Below are 21,836 nucleotides of genomic sequence, written 5' to 3' on the forward strand. Positions count from 1 at the left end.
TATTTCACATTCTATTGATTTTGGTTTTTTCTTTCTTCCTTTTGCATTTGGGGATATTATAGTTGATATCAATTCGCTCATATTTACTTCAATAAAACATTTTGTGCACAATGCATTGTCTTCTTTATATTTAAGCTGGATCAAAGGTTTCATAAAAGGCATCCTATTAAGTGGAAAGAGTGAATTGCAGAGAAATCAATCAGGTATTTCCTTTTGAAAAATCCATTCCTTTTGGATACTTGTTCTTCTCTATTTCCTTTTCTATGTAGTTATTTTTTCCCTTTGATGTTAATTCTCTCAAATTTGATTCAGTGGAACTTTCTGTACAAGTTCCAATAACTTCTTTATTTTTAAAGCTTGATCAAAGGTTTTGTAACAGCAATCCTTTTAAGTCATAAAATTTACCTTCAAAGAAATGATCCAGTTATTCCCTTTGAAAGAAACAATTCTTTTGCTTACTTGTTTTTCTCTATTTCACATTCTATTGATCTCAGTTTTTCCTTTGTTCCTTTTGCATTTCGAGATATTAGAGTTGATATATATTCTCTCATATTTGCGTCAAGGGAACATTTTGTTCACAATGCATTAACTTCTTTATTTTTAAAGCTGTGTCAAAGGAATCTTCTTCAGCGGAAAGGGTGAACGTGCAGAACAGTCTTCCAGTTGTTCACTTTTGAAAAGTCCATTCCTTTGCTTCCTTGTTCTTCTCTATTACCCATTCCATTGTGTCTAGGTTTCGCTTTGTTTCCCTTGCATTTGGGTTCATTATACTTGATGTTAATTCTCTCAAATTTGATTCAGTGGAACTTTCTGCACAAGTTACAATAACTTCTTTATTTTTAAAGCTTGATCAAAGGTTTTGTAACAGCAATCCTTTTAAGGCATAAAATTTACGTTCAAAGAAATAATCCAGTTATTCCCTTTCGAAAAAACAATCCCTTTTTTACTTGTTCTTCTATATTTCACATTCTATTGATTTCAGTTTTTTCTTTGTTCCTTTTGCATTTCGGGATATTAGAGTTGATATCAATTCTCTCATATTTCCTTCAATGAAATATTTGGTGTACAATGCATTATCTTCTTTATATTTAAGGTTGATCAAAGGCTTCATAACAGGCGTCCTATTAAGTGGAAAGAGTGAATTACAGAGAAATGATTCAGTTATTTCCTTTTGAAAAATCCATTCCTTTTGGATACTTTTTCTTCTCTATTTCCTTTTCTATGTAGTTAAGTTGTCCCTTTGATATTAATTCTCTCAGATTCGATTCAATGGAACTTTCTGTAGAAGTTACAATAACTTCTTTATTTTTAAAGCTTGATCAAAAGTTTTGTAACAGCCATCCTTTTAAGTCATAAAATTGGAACTTTCTGTAAAAGTTGCAATAACTTCTTTATACTTAAAGCTTGATCAAAGGTTTTGTAACAGCAATCCTTTTAAGTCATAAAATTTACGTTCAAAGAAATGATCCAGTTATTTCCTTTCGAAAAAATAATTTCTTTTCTTACTTGTTCTTCTCTATTTCACATTCTATTGAGTCTAGTTTTCCCTTTGTTCCTATTGCACTTTGGGATATTATAGTTGATATATATTCTCTCATATTTGCGTCAAGGAAACATTTTGTTCACAATGCATTAACTTCTTTATTTTTAAAGCTGTGTCAAAGGAATCTTCTTCAGCGGAAATGGTGAACGTGTAGAGCAGTCTTCCAGTTGTTCACTTTTGAAAAGTCCATTCCTTTGCTTCCTTGTTCTTCTCTATTACCCATTCCATTGTGTCTAGGTTTCGCTTTGTTTCCCTTGCATTTGGGTTCATTATACTTGATGTTAATTCTCTCAAATTTGATTCAGTGGAACTTTCTGCACAAGTTACAATAACTTCTTTATTTTTAAAGCTTGATCAAAGGTTTTGTAACAGCAATCCTTTTAAGGCATAAAATTTACGTTCCAAGAAATGATCCAGTTATTCCCTTTCGAAAAAACAATTCCTTTTCTAACTTGTTTTTCTCTATTTCACATTCTATTGATTTTGGTTTTTTCTTTCTTCCTTTTGCATTTCGGGATATTATAGTTGATATCAATTCGCTCATATTTACTTCAATAAAACATTTTGTGCACAATGCATTGTTTTCTTTATATTTAAGCTGGATCAAAGGTTTCATAAAAGGCATCCTATTAAGTGGAAAGAGTGAATTGCAGAGAAATCAATCAGGTATTTCCTTTTGAAAAATCCATTCCTTTTGGATACTTGTTCTTCTCTATTTCCTTTTCTATGTAGTTATTTTTTCCCTTTGATGTTAATTCTCTCAAATTTGATTCAGTGGAACTTTCTGTACAAGTTCCAATAACTTCTTTATTTTTAAAGCTTGATCAAAGGTTTTGTAACAGCAATCCTTTTAAGTCATAAAATTTACCTTCAAAGAAATGATCCACTTATTCCCTTTGAAAGAAACAATTCTTTTGCTTACTTGTTCTTCTCTATTTCACATTCTATTGATTTCAGTTTTTCCTTTGTTCCTTTTGCATTTCGAGATATTAGAGTTGATATATATTCTCTCATATTTGTGTCAAGGGAACATTTTTTGAACAATGCATTAACTTCTTTATATTTAAAGCTCTTTCAAAGGAATCTTCTTCAGCGGAAAGGGTGAACGTGCAGAGCAGTCTTCCAGTTGTTCACTTTTGAAAAGTCCATTCCTTTGCTTCCTTGTTCTTCTCTATTACCCATTCCATTGTGTCTAGTTTTCGCTTTGTTTCCCTTGCATTTGGGTTCATTATACTTGATGTTAATTCTCTCAAATTTGATTCAGTGGAACTTTCTGCACAAGTTACAATAACTTCTTTATTTTTAAAGCTTGATCAAAGGTTTTGTAACAGCAATCCTTTTAAGGCATAAAATTTACGTTCCAAGAAATGATCCAGTTATTCCCTTTCGAAAAAACAATTCCTTTTCTAACTTGTTTTTCTCTATTTCACCTTCTATTGATTTTGGTTTTTTCTTTCTTCCTTTTGCATTTGGGGATATTATAGTTGATATCAATTCGCTCATATTTACTTCAATAAAACATTTTGTGCACAATGCATTGTCTTCTTTATATTTAAGCTGGATCAAAGGTTTCATAAAAGGCATCCTATTAAGTGGAAAGAGAGAATTGCAGAGAAATCAATCAGGTATTTCCTTTTGAAAAATCCATTCCTTTTGGATACTTGTTCTTCTCTATTTCCTTTTCTATGTAGTTATTTTTTCCCTTTGATGTTAATTCTCTCAAATTTGATTCAGTGGAACTTTCTGTACAAGTTCCAATAACTTCTTTATTTTTAAAGCTTGATCAAAGGTTTTGTAACAGCAATCCTTTTAAGTCATAAAATTTACCTTCAAAGAAATGATCCAGTTATTCCCTTTGAAAGAAACAATTCTTTTGCTTACTTGTTCTTCTCTATTTCACATTCTATTGATCTCAGTTTTTCCTTTGTTCCTTTTTACATTTCGAGATATTAGAGTTGATATATATTCTCTCATATTTGTGTCAAGGGAACATTTTGTGAACAATGCATTAACTTCTTTATATTTAAAGCTCTGTCAAAGGAATCTTCTTCAGCGGAAAGGGTGAACTTGCAGAGCAGTCTTCCAGTTGTTCACTTTTGAAAAGTCCATTCCTTTGCTTCCTTGTTCTTCTCTATTACCCATTCCATTGTGTCTAGTTTTCGCTTTGTTTCCCTTGCATTTGGGTTCATTATACTTGATGTTAATTCTCTCAAATTTGATTCAGTGGAACTTTCTGCACAAGTTACAATAACTTCTTTATTTTTAAAGCTTGATCAAAGGTTTTGTAACAGCAATCCTTTTAAGGCATAAAATTTACGTTCAAAGAAATGATCCAGTTATTCCCTTTTGAAAAAACAATCCCTTTTTTACTTGTTCTTCTATATTTCACATTCTATTGATTTCAGTTTTTTCTTTGTTCCTTTTGCATTTCGGGATATTAGAGTTGATATCAATTCTCTCATATTTCCTTCAATGAAATATTTGGTGTACAATGCATTATCTTCTTTATATTTAAGGTTGATCAAAGGCTTCATAACAGGCGTCCTATTAAGTGGAAAGAGTGAATTACAGATAAATGATTCAGTTATTTCCTTTTGAAAAATCCATTCCTTTTGGATACTTTTTCTTCTCTATTTCCTTTTCTATGTAGTTAAGTTGTCCCTTTGATGTTAATTCTCTCAGATTCGATTCATTGGAACTTTCTGTAGAAGTTACAATAACTTCTTTATTTTTAAAGCTTGATCAAAAGTTTTGTAACAGCCATCCTTTTAAGTCATAAAATTGGAACTTTCTGTACAAGTTGCAATAACTTCTTTATACTTAAAGCTTGATCAAAGGTTTTGTAACAGCAATCCTTTTAAGTCATAAAATTTACGTTCAAAGAAATGATCCAGTTATTCCCTTTCGAAAAAATAATTTCTTTTCTTACTTGTTCTTCTCTATTTCACATTCTATTGAGTCTAGTTTTCCCTTTGTTCCTATTGCAGTTTGGGATATTATAGTTGATATATATTCTCTCATATTTGCGTCAAGGAAACATTTTGTTCACAATGCATTAACTTCTTTATTTTTAAAGCTGTGTCAAAGGAATCTTCTTCAGCGGAAATGGTGAACGTGTAGAGCAGTCTTCCAGTTGTTCACTTTTGAAAAGTCCATTCCTTTGCTTCCTTGTTCTTCTCTATTACCCATTCCATTGTGTCTAGGTTTCGCTTTGTTTCCCTTGGATTTGGGTTCATTATACTTGATGTTAATTCTCTCAAATTTGATTCAATGGAACTTTCTGTAGAAGTTTCAATAACTTCTTTATACTTAAAGCTTGATCACAGGTTTTCTAACAGCAATCCTTTTCAGTCATAAAATTTAAATTCAAAGAAATGATCCAGTTATTCCCTTTCGAAAAAACAATCCCTTTTTTACTTGTTCTTCTATATTTCACATTCTATTGATTTCAGTTTTTTCTTTGTTCCTTTTGCATTTCGGGATATTAGAGTTGATATCAATTCTCTCATATTTCCTTCAATGAAATATTTGGTGTACAATGCATTATCTTCTTTATATTTAAGGTTGATCAAAGGCTTCATAACAGGCGTCCTATTAAGTGGAAAGAGTGAATTACAGAGAAATGATTCAGTTATTTCCTTTTGAAAAATCCATTCCTTTTGGATACTTTTTCTTCTCTATTTCCTTTTCTATGTAGTTAAGTTGTCCCTTTGATATTAATTCTCTCAGATTCGATTCAATGGAACTTTCTGTAGAAGTTACAATAACTTCTTTATTTTTAAAGCTTGATCAAAAGTTTTGTAACAGCCATCCTTTTAAGTCATAAAATTGGAACTTTCTGTAAAAGTTGCAATAACTTCTTTATACTTAAAGCTTGATCAAAGGTTTTGTAACAGCAATCCTTTTAAGTCATAAAATTTACGTTCAAAGAAATGATCCAGTTATTTCCTTTCGAAAAAATAATTTCTTTTCTTACTTGTTCTTCTCTATTTCACATTCTATTGAGTCTAGTTTTCCCTTTGTTCCTATTGCACTTTGGGATATTATAGTTGATATATATTCTCTCATATTTGCGTCAAGGAAACATTTTGTTCACAATGCATTAACTTCTTTATTTTTAAAGCTGTGTCAAAGGAATCTTCTTCAGCGGAAATGGTGAACGTGTAGAGCAGTCTTCCAGTTGTTCACTTTTGAAAAGTCCATTCCTTTGCTTCCTTGTTCTTCTCTATTACCCATTCCATTGTGTCTAGGTTTCGCTTTGTTTCCCTTGCATTTGGGTTCATTATACTTGATGTTAATTCTCTCAAATTTGATTCAGTGGAACTTTCTGCACAAGTTACAATAACTTCTTTATTTTTAAAGCTTGATCAAAGGTTTTGTAACAGCAATCCTTTTAAGGCATAAAATTTACGTTCCAAGAAATGATCCAGTTATTCCCTTTCGAAAAAACAATTCCTTTTCTAACTTGTTTTTCTCTATTTCACATTCTATTGATTTTGGTTTTTTCTTTCTTCCTTTTGCATTTCGGGATATTATAGTTGATATCAATTCGCTCATATTTACTTCAATAAAACATTTTGTGCACAATGCATTGTTTTCTTTATATTTAAGCTGGATCAAAGGTTTCATAAAAGGCATCCTATTAAGTGGAAAGAGTGAATTGCAGAGAAATCAATCAGGTATTTCCTTTTGAAAAATCCATTCCTTTTGGATACTTGTTCTTCTCTATTTCCTTTTCTATGTAGTTATTTTTTCCCTTTGATGTTAATTCTCTCAAATTTGATTCAGTGGAACTTTCTGTACAAGTTCCAATAACTTCTTTATTTTTAAAGCTTGATCAAAGGTTTTGTAACAGCAATCCTTTTAAGTCATAAAATTTACCTTCAAAGAAATGATCCACTTATTCCCTTTGAAAGAAACAATTCTTTTGCTTACTTGTTCTTCTCTATTTCACATTCTATTGATTTCAGTTTTTCCTTTGTTCCTTTTGCATTTCGAGATATTAGAGTTGATATATATTCTCTCATATTTGTGTCAAGGGAACATTTTGTGAACAATGCATTAACTTCTTTATATTTAAAGCTCTTTCAAAGGAATCTTCTTCAGCGGAAAGGGTGAACGTGCAGAGCAGTCTTCCAGTTGTTCACTTTTGAAAAGTCCATTCCTTTGCTTCCTTGTTCTTCTCTATTACCCATTCCATTGTGTCTAGTTTTCGCTTTGTTTCCCTTGCATTTGGGTTCATTATACTTGATGTTAATTCTCTCAAATTTGATTCAGTGGAACTTTCTGCACAAGTTACAATAACTTCTTTATTTTTAAAGCTTGATCAAAGGTTTTGTAACAGCAATCCTTTTAAGGCATAAAATTTACGTTCCAAGAAATGATCCAGTTATTCCCTTTCGAAAAAACAATTCCTTTTCTAACTTGTTTTTCTCTATTTCACCTTCTATTGATTTTGGTTTTTTCTTTCTTCCTTTTGCATTTGGGGATATTATAGTTGATATCAATTCGCTCATATTTACTTCAATAAAACATTTTGTGCACAATGCATTGTCTTCTTTATATTTAAGCTGGATCAAAGGTTTCATAAAAGGCATCCTATTAAGTGGAAAGAGAGAATTGCAGAGAAATCAATCAGGTATTTCCTTTTGAAAAATCCATTCCTTTTGGATACTTGTTCTTCTCTATTTCCTTTTCTATGTAGTTATTTTTTCCCTTTGATGTTAATTCTCTCAAATTTGATTCAGTGGAACTTTCTGTACAAGTTCCAATAACTTCTTTATTTTTAAAGCTTGATCAAAGGTTTTGTAACAGCAATCCTTTTAAGTCATAAAATTTACGTTCAAAGAAATGATCCAGTTATTCCCTTTCGAAAAAATAATTTCTTTTCTTACTTGTTCTTCTCTATTTCACATTCTATTGAGTCTAGTTTTCCCTTTGTTCCTATTGCAGTTTGGGATATTATAGTTGATATATATTCTCTCATATTTGCGTCAAGGAAACATTTTGTTCACAATGCATTAACTTCTTTATTTTTAAAGCTGTGTCAAAGGAATCTTCTTCAGCGGAAATGGTGAACGTGTAGAGCAGTCTTCCAGTTGTTCACTTTTGAAAAGTCCATTCCTTTGCTTCCTTGTTCTTCTCTATTACCCATTCCATTGTGTCTAGGTTTCGCTTTGTTTCCCTTGGATTTGGGTTCATTATACTTGATGTTAATTCTCTCAAATTTGATTCAATGGAACTTTCTGTAGAAGTTTCAATAACTTCTTTATACTTAAAGCTTGATCACAGGTTTTCTAACAGCAATCCTTTTCAGTCATAAAATTTAAATTCAAAGAAATGATCCAGTTATTCCCTTTCGAAAAAACAATCCCTTTTTTACTTGTTCTTCTATATTTCACATTCTATTGATTTCAGTTTTTTCTTTGTTCCTTTTGCATTTCGGGATATTAGAGTTGATATCAATTCTCTCATATTTCCTTCAATGAAATATTTGGTGTACAATGCATTATCTTCTTTATATTTAAGGTGGATCAAAGGCTTCATAACAGGCGTCCTATTAAGTGGAAAGAGTGAATTACAGAGAAATGATTCAGTTATTTCCTTTTGAAAAATCCATTCCTTTTGGATACTTTTTCTTCTCTATTTCCTTTTCTATGTAGTTAAGTTGTCCCTTTGATGTTAATTCTCTCAGATTCGATTCAATGGAACTTTCTGTAGAAGTTACAATAACTTCTTTATTTTTAAAGCTTGATCAAACGTTTTGTAACAGCCATCCTTTTAAGTCATAAAATTGGAACTTTCTGTAAAAGTTGCAATAACTTCTTTATACTTAAACTTGATCAAAGGTTTTGTAACAGCAATCCTTTTAAGTCATAAAATTTACGTTCAAAGAAATGATCCAGTTATTCCCTTTCGAAAAAATAATTTCTTTTCTTACTTGTTCTTCTCTATTTCACATTCTATTGAGTCTAGTTTTCCCTTTGTTCCTATTGCAGTTTGGGATATTATAGTTGATATATATTCTCTCATATTTGCGTCAAGGAAACATTTTGTTCACAATGCATTAACTTCTTTATTTTTAAAGCTGTGTCAAAGGAATCTTCTTCAGCGGAAATGGTGAACGTGTAGAGCAGTCTTCCAGTTGTTCACTTTTGAAAAGTCCATTCCTTTGCTTCCTTGTTCTTCTCTATTACCCATTCCATTGTGTCTAGGTTTCGCTTTGTTTCCCTTGGATTTGGGTTCATTATACTTGATGTTAATTCTCTCAAATTTGATTCAATGGAACTTTCTGTAGAAGTTTCAATAACTTCTTTATACTTAAAGCTTGATCACAGGTTTTCTAACAGCAATCCTTTTCAGTCATAAAATTTAAATTCAAAGAAATGATCCAGTTATTCCCTTTCGAAAAAACAATCCCTTTTTTACTTGTTCTTCTATATTTCACATTCTATTGATTTCAGTTTTTTCTTTGTTCCTTTTGCATTTCGGGATATTAGAGTTGATATCAATTCTCTCATATTTCCTTCAATGAAATATTTGGTGTACAATGCATTATCTTCTTTATATTTAAGGTGGATCAAAGGCTTCATAACAGGCGTCCTATTAAGTGGAAAGAGTGAATTACAGAGAAATGATTCAGTTATTTCCTTTTGAAAAATCCATTCCTTTTGGATACTTTTTCTTCTCTATTTCCTTTTCTATGTAGTTAAGTTGTCCCTTTGATGTTAATTCTCTCAGATTCGATTCAATGGAACTTTCTGTAGAAGTTACAATAACTTCTTTATTTTTAAAGCTTGATCAAACGTTTTGTAACAGCCATCCTTTTAAGTCATAAAATTGGAACTTTCTGTAAAAGTTGCAATAACTTCTTTATACTTAAACTTGATCAAAGGTTTTGTAACAGCAATCCTTTTAAGTCATAAAATTTACGTTCAAAGAAATGATCCAGTTATTCCCTTTCGAAAAAATAATTTCTTTTCTTACTTGTTCTTCTGTATTTCACATTCTATTGAGTCTAGTTTTCCCTTTGTTCCTATTGCAGTTTGGGATATTATAGTTGATATATATTCTCTCATATTTGCGTCAAGGAAACATTTTGTTCACAATGCATTAACTTCTTTATTTTTAAAGCTGTGTCAAAGGAATCTTCTTCAGCGGAAATGGTGAACGTGTAGAGCAGTCTTCCAGTTGTTCACTTTTGAAAAGTCCATTCCTTTGCTTCCTTGTTCTTCTCTATTACCCATTCCATTGTGTCTAGGTTTCGCTTTGTTTCCCTTGCATTTGGGTTCATTATACTTGATGTTAATTCTCTCAAATTTGATTCAATGGAACTTTCTGTAGAAGTTTCAATAACTTCTTTATACTTAAAGCTTGATCACAGGTTTTCTAACAGCAATCCTTTTAAGGCATAAAATTTACGTTCCAAGAAATGATCCAGTTATTCCCTTTCGAAAAAACAATTCCTTTTCTAACTTGTTTTTCTCTATTTCACATTCTATTGATTTCAGTTTTTTCTTTCTTACTTTTGCATTTGGGGATATTATAGTTGATATCAATTCGCTCATATTTACTTCAATAAAACATTTTGTGCACAATGCATTGTCTTCTTTATATTTAAGCTGGATCAAAGGTTTCATAAAAGGCATCCTATTAAGTGGAAAGAGTGAATTGCAGAGAAATCAATCAGGTATTTCCTTTTGAAAAATCCATTCCTTTTGGATACTTGTTCTTCTCTATTTCCTTTTCTATGTAGTTATTTTTTCCCTTTGATGTTAATTCTCTCAAATTTGATTCAGTGGAACTTTCTGTACAAGTTCCAATAACTTCTTTATTTTTAAAGCTTGATCAAAGGTTTTGTAACAGCAATCCTTTTAAGTCATAAAATTTACCTTCAAAGAAATGATCCAGTTATTCCCTTTGAAAGAAACAATTCTTTTGCTTACTTGTTCTTTTCTATTTCACATTCTATTGATTTCAGTTTTTCCTTTGTTCCTTTTGCATTTCGAGATATTAGAATTGATATATATTCTCTCATATTTGAGTCAAGGGAACATTTTGTGAACAATGCATTAACTTCTTTATATTTAAAGCTCTGTCAAAGGAATCTTCTTCAGCGGAAAGGGTGAACGTGCAGAGCAGTCTTCCAGTTGTTCACTTTTGAAAAGTCCATTCCTTTGCTTCCTTGTTCTTCTCTATTACCCATTCCATTGTGTCTAGGTTTCGCTTTGTTTCCCTTGCATTTGGGTTCATTATACTTGATGTTAATTCTCTCAAATTTGATTCAGTGGAACTTTCTGCACAAGTTACAATAACTTCTTTATTTTTAAAGCTTGATCAAAGGTTTTGTAACAGCAATCCTTTTAAGGCATAAAATTTACGTTCCAAGAAATGATCCAGTTATTCCCTTTCGAAAAAACAATTCCTTTTCTAACTTGTTTTTCTCTATTTCACATTCTATTGATTTTGGTTTTTTCTTTCTTCCTTTTGCATTTGGGGATATTATAGTTGATATCAATTCGCTCATATTTACTTCAATAAAACATTTTGTGCACAATGCATTGTCTTCTTTATATTTAAGCTGGATCAAAGGTTTCATAAAAGGCATCCTATTAAGTGGAAAGAGTGAATTGCAGAGAAATCAATCAGGTATTTCCTTTTGAAAAATCCATTCCTTTTGGATACTTGTTCTTCTCTATTTCCTTTTCTATGTAGTTATTTTTTCCCTTTGATGTTAATTCTCTCAAATTTGATTCAGTGGAACTTTCTGTACAAGTTCCAATAACTTCTTTATTTTTAAAGCTTGATCAAAGGTTTTGTAACAGCAATCCTTTTAAGTCATAAAATTTACCTTCAAAGAAATGATCCAGTTATTCCCTTTGAAAGAAACAATTCTTTTGCTTACTTGTTCTTCTCTATTTCACATTCTATTGATCTCAGTTTTTCCTTTGTTCCTTTTGCATTTCGAGATATTAGAGTTGATATATATTCTCTCATATTTGTGTCAAGGGAACATTTTGTGAACAATGCATTAACTTCTTTATATTTAAAGCTCTGTCAAAGGAATCTTCTTCAGCGGAAATGGTGAACGTGCAGAGCAGTCTTCCAGTTGTTCACTTTTGAAAAGTCCATTCCTTTGCTTCCTTGTTCTTCTCTATTACCCATTCCATTGTGTCTAGGTTTCGCTTTGTTTCCCTTGCATTTGGGTTCATTATACTTGATGTTAATTCTCTCAAATTTGATTCAGTGGAACTTTCTGCACAAGTTACAATAACTTCTTTATTTTTAAAGCTTGATCAAAGGTTTTGTAACAGCAATCCTTTTAAGGCATAAAATTTACGTTCCAAGAAATGATCCAGTTATTCCCTTTCGAAAAAACAATTCCTTTTCTAACTTGTTTTTCTCTATTTCACATTCTATTGATTTTGGTTTTTTCTTTCTTCCTTTTGAATTTGGGGATATTATAGTTGATATCAATTCGCTCATATTTACTTCAATAAAACATTTTGTGCACAATGCATTGTCTTCTTTATATTTAAGCTGGATCAAAGGTTTCATAACAGGCATCCTATTAAGTGGAAAGAGTGAATTGCAGAGAAATCATCCAGGTATTTCCTTTTGAAAAATCCATTCCTTTTGGATACTTGTTCTTCTCTATTTCCTTTTCTATGTAGTTATTTTTTCCCTTTGATGTTAATTCTCTCAAATTTGATTCAATGGAACTTTCTGTACAAGTTGCAATAACTTCTTTATACTTAAAGCTTGATCAAAGGTTTTGTAACAGCAATCCTTTTAAGTCATAAAATTTACGTTCAAAGAAATGATCCAGTTATTCCCTTTCGAAAAAATAATTTCTTTTCTTACTTGTTCTTCTCTATTTCACATTCTATTGAGTCTAGTTTTCCCTTTGTTCCTATTGCAGTTTGGGATATTATAGTTGATATATATTCTCTCATATTTGCGTCAAGGAAACATTTTGTTCACAATGCATTAACTTCTTTATTTTTAAAGCTGTGTCAAAGGAATCTTCTTCAGCGGAAATGGTGAACGTGTAGAGCAGTCTTCCAGTTGTTCACTTTTGAAAAGTCCATTCCTTTGCTTCCTTGTTCTTCTCTATTACCCATTCCATTGTGTCTAGGTTTCGCTTTGTTTCCCTTGGATTTGGGTTCATTATACTTGATGTTAATTCTCTCAAATTTGATTCAATGGAACTTTCTGTAGAAGTTTCAATAACTTCTTTATACTTAAAGCTTGATCACAGGTTTTCTAACAGCAATCCTTTTCAGTCATAAAATTTAAATTCAAAGAAATGATCCAGTTATTCCCTTTCGAAAAAACAATCCCTTTTTTACTTGTTCTTCTATATTTCACATTCTATTGATTTCAGTTTTTTCTTTGTTCCTTTTGCATTTCGGGATATTAGAGTTGATATCAATTCTCTCATATTTCCTTCAATGAAATATTTGGTGTACAATGCATTATCTTCTTTATATTTAAGGTGGATCAAAGGCTTCATAACAGGCGTCCTATTAAGTGGAAAGAGTGAATTACAGAGAAATGATTCAGTTATTTCCTTTTGAAAAATCCATTCCTTTTGGATACTTTTTCTTCTCTATTTCCTTTTCTATGTAGTTAAGTTGTCCCTTTGATGTTAATTCTCTCAGATTCGATTCAATGGAACTTTCTGTAGAAGTTACAATAACTTCTTTATTTTTAAAGCTTGATCAAACGTTTTGTAACAGCCATCCTTTTAAGTCATAAAATTGGAACTTTCTGTAAAAGTTGCAATAACTTCTTTATACTTAAACTTGATCAAAGGTTTTGTAACAGCAATCCTTTTAAGTCATAAAATTTACGTTCAAAGAAATGATCCAGTTATTCCCTTTCGAAAAAATAATTTCTTTTCTTACTTGTTCTTCTCTATTTCACATTCTATTGAGTCTAGTTTTCCCTTTGTTCCTATTGCAGTTTGGGATATTATAGTTGATATATATTCTCTCATATTTGCGTCAAGGAAACATTTTGTTCACAATGCATTAACTTCTTTATTTTTAAAGCTGTGTCAAAGGAATCTTCTTCAGCGGAAATGGTGAACGTGTAGAGCAGTCTTCCAGTTGTTCACTTTTGAAAAGTCCATTCCTTTGCTTCCTTGTTCTTCTCTATTACCCATTCCATTGTGTCTAGGTTTCGCTTTGTTTCCCTTGGATTTGGGTTCATTATACTTGATGTTAATTCTCTCAAATTTGATTCAGTGGAACTTTCTGCACAAGTTACAATAACTTCTTTATTTTTAAAGCTTGATCAAAGGTTTTGTAACAGCAATCCTTTTAAGGCATAAAATTTACGTTCCAAGAAATGATCCAGTTATTCCCTTTCGAAAAAACAATTCCTTTTCTAACTTGTTTTTCTCTATTTCACATTCTATTGATTTTGGTTTTTTCTTTCTTCCTTTTGCATTTCGGGATATTATAGTTGATATCAATTCGCTCATATTTACTTCAATAAAACATTTTGTGCACAATGCATTGTTTTCTTTATATTTAAGCTGGATCAAAGGTTTCATAAAAGGCATCCTATTAAGTGGAAAGAGTGAATTGCAGAGAAATCAATCAGGTATTTCCTTTTGAAAAATCCATTCCTTTTGGATACTTGTTCTTCTCTATTTCCTTTTCTATGTAGTTATTTTTTCCCTTTGATGTTAATTCTCTCAAATTTGATTCAGTGGAACTTTCTGTACAAGTTCCAATAACTTCTTTATTTTTAAAGCTTGATCAAAGGTTTTGTAACAGCAATCCTTTTAAGTCATAAAATTTACCTTCAAAGAAATGATCCACTTATTCCCTTTGAAAGAAACAATTCTTTTGCTTACTTGTTCTTCTCTATTTCACATTCTATTGATTTCAGTTTTTCCTTTGTTCCTTTTGCATTTCGAGATATTAGAGTTGATATATATTCTCTCATATTTGTGTCAAGGGAACATTTTTTGAACAATGCATTAACTTCTTTATATTTAAAGCTCTTTCAAAGGAATCTTCTTCAGCGGAAAGGGTGAACGTGCAGAGCAGTCTTCCAGTTGTTCACTTTTGAAAAGTCCATTCCTTTGCTTCCTTGTTCTTCTCTATTACCCATTCCATTGTGTCTAGTTTTCGCTTTGTTTCCCTTGCATTTGGGTTCATTATACTTGATGTTAATTCTCTCAAATTTGATTCAGTGGAACTTTCTGCACAAGTTACAATAACTTCTTTATTTTTAAAGCTTGATCAAAGGTTTTGTAACAGCAATCCTTTTAAGGCATAAAATTTACGTTCCAAGAAATGATCCAGTTATTCCCTTTCGAAAAAACAATTCCTTTTCTAACTTGTTTTTCTCTATTTCACCTTCTATTGATTTTGGTTTTTTCTTTCTTCCTTTTGCATTTGGGGATATTATAGTTGATATCAATTCGCTCATATTTACTTCAATAAAACATTTTGTGCACAATGCATTGTCTTCTTTATATTTAAGCTGGATCAAAGGTTTCATAAAAGGCATCCTATTAAGTGGAAAGAGAGAATTGCAGAGAAATCAATCAGGTATTTCCTTTTGAAAAATCCATTCCTTTTGGATACTTGTTCTTCTCTATTTCCTTTTCTATGTAGTTATTTTTTCCCTTTGATGTTAATTCTCTCAAATTTGATTCAGTGGAACTTTCTGTACAAGTTCCAATAACTTCTTTATTTTTAAAGCTTGATCAAAGGTTTTGTAACAGCAATCCTTTTAAGTCATAAAATTTACCTTCAAAGAAATGATCCAGTTATTCCCTTTGAAAGAAACAATTCTTTTGCTTACTTGTTCTTCTCTATTTCACATTCTATTGATCTCAGTTTTTCCTTTGTTCCTTTTTACATTTCGAGATATTAGAGTTGATATATATTCTCTCATATTTGTGTCAAGGGAACATTTTGTGAACAATGCATTAACTTCTTTATATTTAAAGCTCTGTCAAAGGAATCTTCTTCAGCGGAAAGGGTGAACGTGCAGAGCAGTCTTCCAGTTGTTCACTTTTGAAAAGTCCATTCCTTTGCTTCCTTGTTCTTCTCTATTACCCATTCCATTGTGTCTAGTTTTCGCTTTGTTTCCCTTGCATTTGGGTTCATTATACTTGATGTTAATTCTCTCAAATTTGATTCAGTGGAACTTTCTGCACAAGTTACAATAACTTCTTTATTTTTAAAGCTTGATCAAAGGTTTTGTAACAGCAATCCTTTTAAGGCATAAAATTTACGTTCAAAGAAATGATCCAGTTATTCCCTTTTGAAAAAACAATCCCTTTTTTACTTGTTCTTCTATATTTCACATTCTATTGATTTCAGTTTTTTCTTTGTTCCTTTTGCATTTCGGGATATTAGAGTTGATATCAATTCTCTCATATTTCCTTCAATGAAATATTTGGTGTACAATGCATTATCTTCTTTATATTTAAGGTTGATCAAAGGCTTCATAACAGGCGTCCTATTAAGTGGAAAGAGTGAATTACAGATAAATGATTCAGTTATTTCCTTTTGAAAAATCCATTCCTTTTGGATACTTTTTCTTCTCTATTTCCTTTTCTATGTAGTTAAGTTGTCCCTTTGATGTTAATTCTCTCAGATTCGATTCATTGGAACTTTCTGTAGAAGTTACAATAACTTCTTTATTTTTAAAGCTTGATCAAAAGTTTTGTAACAGCCATCCTTTTAAGTCATAAAATTGGAACTTTCTGTAAAAGTTGCAATAACTTCTTTATACTTAAAGCTTGATCAAAGGTTTTGTAACAGCAATCCTTTTAAGTCATAAAATTTACGTTCAAAGAAATGATCCAGTTATTCCCTTTCGAAAAAATAATTTCTTTTCTTACTTGTTCTTCTCTATTTCACATTCTATTGAGTCTAGTTTTCCCTTTGTTCCTATTGCACTTTGGGATATTATAGTTGATATATATTCTCTCATATTTGCGTCAAGGAAACATTTTGTTCACAATGCATTAACTTCTTTATTTTTAAAGCTGTGTCAAAGGAATCTTCTTCAGCGGAAATGGTGAACGTGTAGAGCAGTCTTCCAGTTGTTCACTTTTGAAAAGTCCATTCCTTTGCTTCCTTGTTCTTCTCTATTACCCATTCCATTGTGTCTAGGTTTCGCTTTTTTTCCCTTGGATTTGGGTTCATTATACTTGATGTTAATTCTCTCAAATTTGATTCAGTGGAACTTTCTGCACAAGTTACAATAACTTCTTTATTTTTAAAGCTTGATCAAAGGTTTTGTAACAGCAATCCTTTTAAGGCATAAAATTTACGTTCCAAGAAATGATCCAGTTATTCCCTTTCGAAAAAACAATCCCTTTTTTACTTGTTCTTCTATATTTCACATTCTATTGATTTCAGTTTTTTCTTTGTTCCTTTTGCATTTCGGGATATTAGAGTTGATATCAATTCTCTCATATTTCCTTCAATGAAATATTTGGTGTACAATGCATTATCTTCTTTATATTTAAGGTGGATCAAAGGCTTCATAACAGGCGTCCTATTAAGTGGAAAGAGTGAATTACAGAGAAATGATTCAGTTATTTCCTTTTGAAAAATCCATTCCTTTTGGATACTTTTTCTTCTCTATTTCCTTTTCTATGTAGTTAAGTTGTCCCTTTGATGTTAATTCTCTCAGATTCGATTCAATGGAACTTTCTGTAGAAGTTACAATAACTTCTTTATTTTTAAAGCTTGATCAAAAGTTTTGTAACAACCATCCTTTTAAGTCATAAAATTGGAACTTTCTGTACAAGTTGCAATAACTTCTTTATACTTAAAGCTTGATCAAAGGTTTTGTAACAGCAATCCTTTTAAGTCATAAAATTTACGTTCAAAGAAATGATCCAGTTATTCCCTTTCGAAAAAATAATTTCTTTTCTTACTTGTTCTTCTCTATTTCACATTCTATTGAGTCTAGTTTTCCCTTTGTTCCTATTGCAGTTTGGGATATTATAGTTGATATATATTCTCTCATATTTGCGTCAAGGAAACATTTTGTTCACAATGCATTAACTTCTTTATTTTTAAAGCTGTGTCAAAGGAATCTTCTTCAGCGGAAATGGTGAACGTGTAGAGCAGTCTTCCAGTTGTTCACTTTTGAAAAGTCCATTCCTTTGCTTCCTTGTTCTTCTCTATTACCCATTCCATTGTGTCTAGGTTTCGCTTTGTTTCCCTTGCATTTGGGTTCATTATACTTGATGTTAATTCTCTCAAATTTGATTCAATGGAACTTTCTGTAGAAGTTTCAATAACTTCTTTATACTTAAAGCTTGATCACAGGTTTTCTAACAGCAATCCTTTTAAGGCATAAAATTTACGTTCCAAGAAATGATCCAGTTATTCCCTTTCGAAAAAACAATTCCTTTTCTAACTTGTTTTTCTCTATTTCACATTCTATTGATTTTGGTTTTTTCTTTCTTCCTTTTGAATTTGGGGATATTATAGTTGATATCAATTCGCTCATATTTACTTCAATAAAACATTTTGTGCACAATGCATTGTCTTCTTTATATTTAAGCTGGATCAAAGGTTTCATAACAGGCATCCTATTAAGTGGAAAGAGTGAATTGCAGAGAAATCATCCAGGTATTTCCTTTTGAAAAATCCATTCCTTTTGGATACTTGTTCTTCTCTATTTCCTTTTCTATGTAGTTATTTTTTCCCTTTGATGTTAATTCTCTCAAATTTGATTCAATGGAACTTTCTGTACAAGTTGCAATAACTTCTTTATACTTAAAGCTTGATCAAAGGTTTTGTAACAGCAATCCTTTTAAGTCATAAAATTTACGTTCAAAGAAATGATCCAGTTATTCCCTTTCGAAAAAATAATTTCTTTTCTTACTTGTTCTTCTCTATTTCACATTCTATTGAGTCTAGTTTTCCCTTTGTTCCTATTGCAGTTTGGGATATTATAGTTGATATATATTCTCTCATATTTGCGTCAAGGAAACATTTTGTTCACAATGCATTAACTTCTTTATTTTTAAAGCTGTGTCAAAGGAATCTTCTTCAGCGGAAATGGTGAACGTGTAGAGCAGTCTTCCAGTTGTTCACTTTTGAAAAGTCCATTCCTTTGCTTCCTTGTTCTTCTCTATTACCCATTCCATTGTGTCTAGGTTTCGCTTTGTTTCCCTTGGATTTGGGTTCATTATACTTGATGTTAATTCTCTCAAATTTGATTCAATGGAACTTTCTGTAGAAGTTTCAATAACTTCTTTATACTTAAAGCTTGATCACAGGTTTTCTAACAGCAATCCTTTTCAGTCATAAAATTTAAATTCAAAGAAATGATCCAGTTATTCCCTTTCGAAAAAACAATCCCTTTTTTACTTGTTCTTCTATATTTCACATTCTATTGATTTCAGTTTTTTCTTTGTTCCTTTTGCATTTCGGGATATTAGAGTTGATATCAATTCTCTCATATTTCCTTCAATGAAATATTTGGTGTACAATGCATTATCTTCTTTATATTTAAGGTGGATCAAAGGCTTCATAACAGGCGTCCTATTAAGTGGAAAGAGTGAATTACAGAGAAATGATTCAGTTATTTCCTTTTGAAAAATCCATTCCTTTTGGATACTTTTTCTTCTCTATTTCCTTTGTAGTTATTTCACATTCTATTGATTTCAGTTTTTTCTTTCTTACTTTTGCATTTGGTGATATTATAGTTGATATCAATTCGCTCATATTTACTTCAATAAAACATTTTGTGCACAATGCATTGTCTTCTTTATATTTAAGCTGGATCAAAGGTTTCATAAAAGGCATCCTATTAAGTGGAAAGAGTGAATTGCAGAGAAATCAATCAGGTATTTCCTTTTGAAAAATCCATTCCTTTTGGATACTTGTTCTTCTCTATTTCCTTTTCTATGTAGTTATTTTTTCCCTTTGATGTTAATTCTCTCAAATTTGATTCAGTGGAACTTTCTGTACAAGTTCCAATAACTTCTTTATTTTTAAAGCTTGATCAAAGGTTTTGTAACAGCAATCCTTTTAAGTCATAAAATTTACCTTCAAAGAAATGATCCAGTTATTCCCTTTGAAAGAAACAATTCTTTTGCTTACTTGTTCTTTTCTATTTCACATTCTATTGATTTCAGTTTTTCCTTTGTTCCTTTTGCATTTCGAGATATTAGAATTGATATATATTCTCTCATATTTGAGTCAAGGGAACATTTTGTGAACAATGCATTAACTTCTTTATATTTAAAGCTCTGTCAAAGGAATCTTCTTCAGCGGAAAGGGTGAACGTGCAGAGCAGTCTTCCAGTTGTTCACTTTTGAAAAGTCCATTCCTTTGCTTCCTTGTTCTTCTCTATTACCCATTCCATTGTGTCTAGTTTTCGCTTTGTTTCCCTTGCATTTGGGTTCATTATACTTGATGTTAATTCTCTCAAATTTGATTCAGTGGAACTTTCTGCACAAGTTACAATAACTTCTTTATTTTTAAAGCTTGATCAAAGGTTTTGTAACAGCAATCCTTTTAAGGCATAAAATTTACGTTCCAAGAAATGATCCAGTTATTCCCTTTCGAAAAAACAATTCCTTTTCTAACTTGTTTTTCTCTATTTCACATTCTATTGATTTTGGTTTTTTCTTTCTTCCTTTTGCATTTGGGGATATTATAGTTGATATCAATTCGCTCATATTTACTTCAATAAAACATTTTGTGCACAATGCATTGTCTTCTTTATATTTAAGCTGGATCAAAGGTTTCATAAAAGGCATCCTATTAAGTGGAAAGAGTGAATTGCAGAGAAATCAATCAGGTATTTCCTTTTGAAAAATCCATTCCTTTTGGATACTTGTTCTTCTCTATTTCCTTTTCTATGTAGTTATTTTTTCCCTTTGATGTTAATTCTCTCAAATTTGATTCAGTGGAACTTTCTGTACAAGTTCCAATAACTTCTTTATTTTTAAAGCTTGATCAAAGGTTTTGTAACAGCAATCCTTTTAAGTCATAAAATTTACCTTCAAAGAAATGATCCAGTTATTCCCTTTGAAAGAAACAATTCTTTTGCTTACTTGTTTTTCTCTATTTCACATTCTATTGATCTCAGTTTTTCCTTTGTTCCTTTTGCATTTCGAGATATTAGAGTTGATATATATTCTCTCATATTTGCGTCAAGGGAACATTTTGTTCACAATGCATTAACTTCTTTATTTTTAAAGCTGTGTCAAAGGAATCTTCTTCAGCGGAAAGGGTGAACGTGCAGAACAGTCTTCCAGTTGTTCACTTTTGAAAAGTCCATTCCTTTGCTTCCTTGTTCTTCTCTATTACCCATTCCATTGTGTCTAGGTTTCGCTTTGTTTCCCTTGCATTTGGGTTCATTATACTTGATGTTAATTCTCTCAAATTTGATTCAGTGGAACTTTCTGCACAAGTTACAATAACTTCTTTATTTTTAAAGCTTGATCAAAGGTTTTGTAACAGCAATCCTTTTAAGGCATAAAATTTACGTTCAAAGAAATAATCCAGTTATTCCCTTTCGAAAAAACAATCCCTTTTTTACTTGTTCTTCTATATTTCACATTCTATTGATTTCAGTTTTTTCTTTGTTCCTTTTGCATTTCGGGATATTAGAGTTGATATCAATTCTCTCATATTTCCTTCAATGAAATATTTGGTGTACAATGCATTATCTTCTTTATATTTAAGGTTGATCAAAGGCTTCATAACAGGCGTCCTATTAAGTGGAAAGAGTGAATTACAGAGAAATGATTCAGTTATTTCCTTTTGAAAAATCCATTCCTTTTGGATACTTTTTCTTCTCTATTTCCTTTTCTATGTAGTTAAGTTGTCCCTTTGATATTAATTCTCTCAGATTCGATTCAATGGAACTTTCTGTAGAAGTTACAATAACTTCTTTATTTTTAAAGCTTGATCAAAAGTTTTGTAACAGCCATCCTTTTAAGTCATAAAATTGGAACTTTCTGTAAAAGTTGCAATAACTTCTTTATACTTAAAGCTTGATCAAAGGTTTTGTAACAGCAATCCTTTTAAGTCATAAAATTTACGTTCAAAGAAATGATCCAGTTATTTCCTTTCGAAAAAATAATTTCTTTTCTTACTTGTTCTTCTCTATTTCACATTCTATTGAGTCTAGTTTTCCCTTTGTTCCTATTGCACTTTGGGATATTATAGTTGATATATATTCTCTCATATTTGCGTCAAGGAAACATTTTGTTCACAATGCATTAACTTCTTTATTTTTAAAGCTGTGTCAAAGGAATCTTCTTCAGCGGAAATGGTGA

The sequence above is a fragment of the Sminthopsis crassicaudata genome, chromosome 5 (assembly GCF_048593235.1).
Source record: "Sminthopsis crassicaudata isolate SCR6 chromosome 5, ASM4859323v1, whole genome shotgun sequence".
NCBI classification, from domain to species: Eukaryota; Metazoa; Chordata; class Mammalia; order Dasyuromorphia; family Dasyuridae; genus Sminthopsis; species Sminthopsis crassicaudata.